The sequence below is a fragment of the Cynara cardunculus genome, assembly GCF_001531365.2.
Source record: "Cynara cardunculus var. scolymus isolate 2C chromosome LG 16, CcrdV1, whole genome shotgun sequence".
In the NCBI taxonomy this organism is placed as follows: Eukaryota; Viridiplantae; Streptophyta; class Magnoliopsida; order Asterales; family Asteraceae; genus Cynara; species Cynara cardunculus.
The window spans coordinates 10,893,603-10,900,961 of NC_037543.1; positions in this window are offsets into that span (position 1 = coordinate 10,893,603).

Sequence of the window (7,359 nt, forward strand, 5' to 3'; positions counted from 1 at the left end):
TAGTATTGTCCTGATTGATTCTAAACCGGACGTAGTGTTAAACGGTTTATTTTAAATCGATCATGTATTATGCGGTTTAGTCCTAAATCGCTCATGGGTCATGTGGAGTGGTTTTAAACCGGTCAAGTATTATCCGACTTACTTTTTAAACCTGTCAAGGGTTATCCGGGTTAGAGTTAAATCGCTCAAGGCTCATCCGGATTTAAGAAAATTCTTCTAAGTGTTTATCTGAATTTGTAAATCGGACAAGAGGTTTGTCCGGATTGTTTATCCGGATAAAGTTATCCGGGCGACTTTTATTTGATAGTTTTGAAGTGTTGAGCATTTTTAGACATTTATATGATTTAATAATGTCTAGTATTGGGTTTTATTATGAAATTATAGAAAGAGGTATTTTATATCTTTTAAAATAAAAAGATATGTTCCTATCAAACGTAGTGACGTAAGTCTATTTTGGTATGGAACTGGATTTGGGAAACTGTCTCTACCAAACGTGGTGACGTAAGTCTGTTTTGGTATGAAACTATATTTCGGGAAATGTTCCTACCAAGCATGGTGACGTAAGTTTGTTTTGGTATGGAAATTGGACTTTGTAAACTGTTTCTACCAAACGTAGTGACGTAAATCTGTTTTGGTATAAAACTTATTTTAAAAGGTAGTTCCCCAGACATGGTGACTTTTGTCTGTTCTGGCTTGGAACTGGGAATGGGTACTTTCAGACGTGGTGACTTTTGCCTGTTCTGATAAGTTGCCCTGTTTTGAATGAAGGAACAAGGGTGGCATATCAAGGAGAGGTGTACATGGAATAAGGGAGACATTGTCATATGTGGAAATTATGATAACTCTTATTGTTGTTACTAATGGGATTTAATAACTTTGAATCATCATTTCTTTGTGACCTGATGAACCAAAGATATTACTTCTATTAGAAAAAATAATTTAGATGTTATTGAGAAGGGAAAAATGGTTTGTCATAAAAGGAAAGTATAACCTTAAATCTTTTCATTAATATTTACAGAGAAATGATGGTTTGATAATCTGATGAATCAAAAAGACTGTGGCTCTAATGTTAGTTTCATTTTTGGGAATTATCGATTCTTTAAGCATATGTATTTTTATATCAAGAACTGATGTTAAAAATTATTCTTTTTATTGAGGACTGCATTGTCTAATTGAAATGGAAATATTCCAGAGCAAAGTTATTTTATTTTGGTGTTTATCACCCTGCATTGGCAAAGAATGGGATTTACTCACTAGACCCTTCTGGTCTAACCCTCATTTTTCTGTTTCAAAAATATGCGGTGTAGGAACTCCGGGGCCTAGGGATAATTAGGGGAAAGAGAAAATGTGATTATTTTCCTAAATCTGATATATATGCTTTTGAAGATCTGCATAAGATTCCTTATTTTAAGTAATACATGTTGTATTACATGTGATAGTATATGATTATGTTTTGGAATTTTTCATATGTAGATTTTGTACATATAAGAATCTTTGTACTAGTGGGACCTTGTGATGTAAACTATATTTCCATGTAATGAAATATGTGTTATATGCAAATATGGTGTTTGGGGGAGTTACAGAAGTGGTATCAGAGCCTTAGTTTAAGAGATTTAGGTATTCGATGCATGATGCCTAGACTTAAACTGTCATTTGCATGTTAAGAGTCCCGAACACGATTAGTATCACTGGGAATAAAATATAATGGGTTAAAGAGGGTAGTATGTAAGGTGAATTCGAATTACAAATGGCCTATGTAATTATGAATTTACAGGTACATACCTATACTCGGATACCATATTATATTTGGGAATGTGAATACGTGATATTTAATACTAAAATATATGCAGATGTCTAATCGATCATGAAGATCATAAAGAATTTCCCGCTCTGCATCTGAAGAAAGGGAGGAATCTCCTGTTAATCCACCAACATATGCTTCGGGAAGTAGAGGTCGGGGAAGGAGTAGGGGTAGAGGTCGAGGAAGAAGTCAGGCTGAGATTCGCTCTGATCAAGGGGAATCTATTTCTGGAAATGAACATCAGGAACAGAGGCAGCAACCTGAGTATATAACTAGAGATGTACTGGCAGAAGAAATGGGAAAACTGAGGGAAACTTTGATATCTATTATGGGATTGCCAGCTAGAGTAGAAACTGAGCGAGTTAGAATTAATCCTCCAGCTTCTTCAGTAGGTAGCAATAATCGGGGAAGGGACATAAAGATGTTTTTGACATGTAAACCTCCAATCTTTTCAGGAGAAAGAGATCCAGTAAAAGCAATATGCTGGATAAAAGAGATTGAATCAGTATTCAACACTAGCAGATGTTCTGAAGAAGATAAGGTCAGATTTGCAGTATCTATGCTCAAATATAATGCCTTATATTGGTGGGATGTGAAGTCTTCGATACAACCAAATATACTGCAAACAATGTCTTGGAAAGAATTTGTGAATAAATTTAAAAAACAATTTTGTCCTACGACATCAATAAGGCAAATGGAAGAGGATTTTCTGAAACTGGAACAAGGGAATAGATCTGTACGGGATCATACCGAGAAATTTATTGAGTATTACCGTTTTGCGGAACATTATGTATCTTCAGAATCTCGAAAGGTGGAGAGGTATATTTAATGTCTGAAACCTTCTATTCGGGAGTTTGTGATTGCTATGAACCCTGAAACTTTCTCTTTAGCCGTAAATGCTGCCGAAGTTACTGAAAGAAACAAAAATCGGCAAGGTGAAGAGAAAATAATAGAGAAAAGAAAGTGGGAAGGGTCTTCAGTTAGTTTTCAAAAACCCAAGTTTATTAAAACAGATAACCGTATTCCTCAGTCGTCACCTGATGGAACTTATCTGTAGTGTCAACAGGTGCATCAGGGAAATTGTCCATCTGAACCAAAGAGATGCTATCGTTGTGGGGAGGCAAGGGATTTGTCAAGAGACTGCACTACACCCAAAAGGTGTTTTCAATGCAATTCACTTGACCATATCCGACCGAATTGTCCACAATTAAGAGCTCCTCGTTTAACAATGGGAGGAAATGTTCCCAGCAATTGTGGAAGGCCTAGTGCACCGAGAGGAGGCCAGGGTAGAGCAAGGGGTAGATCATTTCAAATAACGAAGAATGAAGTAGAAGCAACACCAGATGTGGTAACAGGTACCTTTCTTCTGAATTTCATACGCGCTAAGGTGTTGTTTGACTCTGGTGCAAATTTTTTGTTTGTATCACCATCCTTTGCTCAATCTGTATGTTTGAATTCTGTGTTACTTGATGACAAATTAGTAGTTGACACTGCTAATAGTCAAGAATCTGTTACTAGTGTATTCAATAACTGTATTATTGTTATTGAGGGGTGTGAGTTACCGATTCGATTATTCCCTATGCCAATGAAAGAGTTTGATGTAGTAGTGGGTATGGAATGGTTGGCAGATCATCAGACCAGTATTATTTGTAATAAGAAGATGATCAGAATTACTTTGCCAGATCAAGGGACAGTTATTATTTGTGGTGATCGTCAGAATCATCATACTAGTCTTCTATCTGTATTAAAAGCCCGAAAGTGTATCCCGAAGGGGTGTGAGGGGGTGTTTAGCATATATTATTGATGCAAAGGTAGAAAAGAAGAAGCAGGAATTGATTCTAATCGTTAATGAATACCAAGTTTTCCCAGAAGATTTCTGGGTTACCGCCACACAGAGTTATTAAATTCCGAATTGATATTATACCAAGGGCAGCACCAGTAGCCAAGGCACCGTATCGATTGGCTCTGTCAGAATTAAAAGAATTGGTTGCTCAGTTGAATGACTTAACTAATAAAAGATTCATCCGACCTAGCACTTCACCTTGGGGTGCTCCGGTCTTATTTGTCAAAAAGAAAGATGGATCTATGCGAATGTGTATAGACTATCGAGAATTGAATAAGTTAACAATCAAGAACAAGTATCCTCTGCCAAGGATTGATAACTTGTTTGATCAACTGGTAGGAGCAAGTTATTTTTCCAAGATTGATTTAAGATTAGGGTATCATCAGCTTAAAATCAGGGAGGAAGATGTTGCTACAACAGCTTTCCGAACCAGGTACGGGCATCATGAATTCTTAGTTATGCCATTCGGCTTAACTAGTGCGCCCGTAGCCTTTATGGATTTGATGAATAGGGTATGTAAGGAATATCTTGATAAATTCGTTATTGTATTTTTTGATGATATACTTATATACTCTAAGACTGAAGAAGAGCATGTGAAAGATCATCACTTAATACTGGAATTGTTGAAAAGAGAGAAGTTGTATGCCAAGTTATCTAAATGTGAGTTTTGGTTAAGGGAAGTCCAATTCTTGGGTCATTTTATATCAGAGGCAGGGGTGAAGGTAGATCCAGTTAAAATAGAAGCAGTTGCAAAGTGGGAAGTTCCAAAAACTTCTTCTGAAGTCCGAAGCTTTTTGAGATTGGTAGGCTATTACCGTAAGTTCATACAGGACTTTTCAAAGATAGTTGTGCCATTGACCAAATTGACTCGAAAGAACATCAAATTTCAGTGGGAGGAAGAACAACAGAAGGCTTTCCAATTATTAAAAGATCATCTCTGCAGTGCACCGGTGTTGACCCTACCTGATGGATCTGAAGATTTTGTAGTATACAGTGATGCTTCAAAACTGGGATTGGGATGTGTTTTGCTGCAGAGAGGAAAAGTAATTTCTTATGCGTCAAGGCAATTGAAAGATCATGAGAAGCAATATCCAACTCATGATATGGAATTAGCTGCAGTACTGTTCGCTTTGAAAATATGTTGACATTATCTTCTGGGAACAAAGTGTTAGATTTATACTGATCACAAGAGTTTACAACATTTGTTTAGCCAGAAAGAACTAAATATACGACAGCGTTGGTGGATTGAACTTTTAAATGAATATGATTGTGAACTTCTTTAGCATCCAGGAAAAGCCAACGTGGTACTTTACGCTTTGAGTAGAAAAGAAAGGAGTGGGACTATTAAAATTGTGGCAATGAGAATAAGTTTACTCCCTGATATCTATAAAAAGATTCTGAGATGTCAGTAAGAAGCTATGAAGGAAAATCTTGTCAAATCAGAAAGGTTGGGTAAGATAATTACAACTCTGGAACCAAACAAGGAAGAACTTATGTGCTTTCAAGGGCGAATATGGGTCCGTATTTTGGAGATATCTGAAGCACTATACTAAATGAAAGTCATAAGTCCCGATACTCTATTCATCCAGGTACCAATAAAATGTATAGGGATTTGAAACCTTTTGATTGGTGGTCCGGATTAAAGAGGGACATAGCCAGATACGTGGAACAGTGTCTAACATGTCTATAGGTTAAGATTCAACATCAAAAGCCGTATGGAAGCCTTCAATGTTTGGAGAGACCTGTATGGAAATGGGATCATGTTACAATGGATTTCGTCATGAAATTACCTCGAACTGCAAAAGGGTATGACGCGATATGGGTAATTGTGGATCATCTATCTAAATCTGCGCATTTTCTACCTATTAGAGAAAATTACTCTTTAGAAAAGCTGGCACAGATTTACATCAAAGAAAATGTAACCAGGCACGGTGTTCCATTATCTATCATCTCCGATAGAGATAGCCGTTTCACATCAAGGTTTTGGGGGAGTTTTCAGAAAGCTCTAGGATATGAAATTCGGTTAAGCACAGCCTATCATCAGCAAACTCACGGGCAAAATTAAAGAACTATACAGACTCTCGAAGACATGTTAAGAAGTTGTATCATTAACTTCGGGGGATCGTGCGAAGATCACTTACCGTTAATAGAGTTTGCATACAATAATAGTTACCATTCCAGCATCCAAGCGGCACCATATGAAGTATTATATGGACGTAAATGTCGAACGCCATTGTTTTGGAATGAGGTAGGAGAAAGGAAGTTGACGGATCCTGAGATTTTTCAAGAGACTTTAGAAAAGATTGAACAGATCCGTGAAAGAATCAGAACAACACAAGACCGCCAGAAAAGTTATGCCGATAATCGTCAGAAGCCGATTGAGTTTTGTGTTGGAGATTTTGTGTTGGAGATTTTGTGATCTTGAAAGTTTCACCGTGGAAAGAAAGGTAAGCTCAGTCCAAGGTATATCGGGCCATTCAGAATAGGTAAACGAGTTGGGCCAGTGGCTTATCAGTTAGAGCTACCAGAAGAGCTTAGTCTGATTTACAATACTTTCCATTTATCAAATTTGCGGAAATGTTTAGCTGATCCGAGTCTCGCTGTACCGTTACCAGAGGTCAAACTGGATAGTAAGATAAACTTTGTGGAAACACCAGAAGCCATGATTGACCGAAAAAGTAGGGTATTGAGAAACAAAGAAATCAGTCTGGTTAAAGTACAGTGGAAGTTTCACAAAGGACCAGAGGAACTTGGGAATTGGAATCAGAAATGAGAGCAGATTATCCATGGCACTTTGATTAAAGGAATTCCGGGACGAAATTCTTTTGAAGGGGTGGATAATGTGATAACCGGGTCCGGGTTACTGCTCAAGGTATTTATTATGTGAATTAATTGTTTATGTGGATACATGCTTACCTGGGTTAAAATGCGTAAGTATGTGTATTTCATGCATAGGTTATATTCAAGATATGTGTTATATATATATATATAAGCGCATGATATTTATATGCATGAGTTTGTGTGTGCATGAACCTTATGTATGCATGAATTTTAAATGCATGCATGTGAGGGTGAGAAAGGGTAGCCGACTTTCCATATTTGGAAGGGATAAGTAGAGGCCTTGTATGAAGAAGCAAGGTTTCTGCTTCTTTTAGAATTTGAGAGCATTTGAATAAAGTTTTGTCTGATTTACAAACTTGAAGCCAAAAAGAGGATTTCAATCTTTCTAAATTCAGAAGGCGAGTAATTTTCTAAACTTCTTTTACATAAATATTGTTTTGATACTGGTTTTAGTGAATAATGTATATTGTTCTTAAAGAAATTTTGTATCCAATTTGAGTGTTATTCGGACAAAAAGGGGTGACAGGAATATGAGTAATCCGGACATAGTATTGTCCGGATTGATTCTAAGTCGGACGTAGTGTTAACCGGTTTATTTAAAATCGATCATGTGTTATGTGGTTTAGTCCTAAATCGTTCATGGGTCATGTGGAGTGGTTTTAAACCGGTCAAGTATTATCCGGCTTACTTCTTAAACCGGTCAAGGGTTATCCGGGTTAGATTGAATCGCTCAAGGTTCATCCTGATTCAAGGGAATTCTTCTGAGTGTTTATCCGGATTTGTAAATCGGACAAGAGGTTTGTCCGGATTGTTTATCCGAATAAAGTTATCCGGGCGACTTTTATTTGATAATTTTGAAGTGTTGAGCATTTTT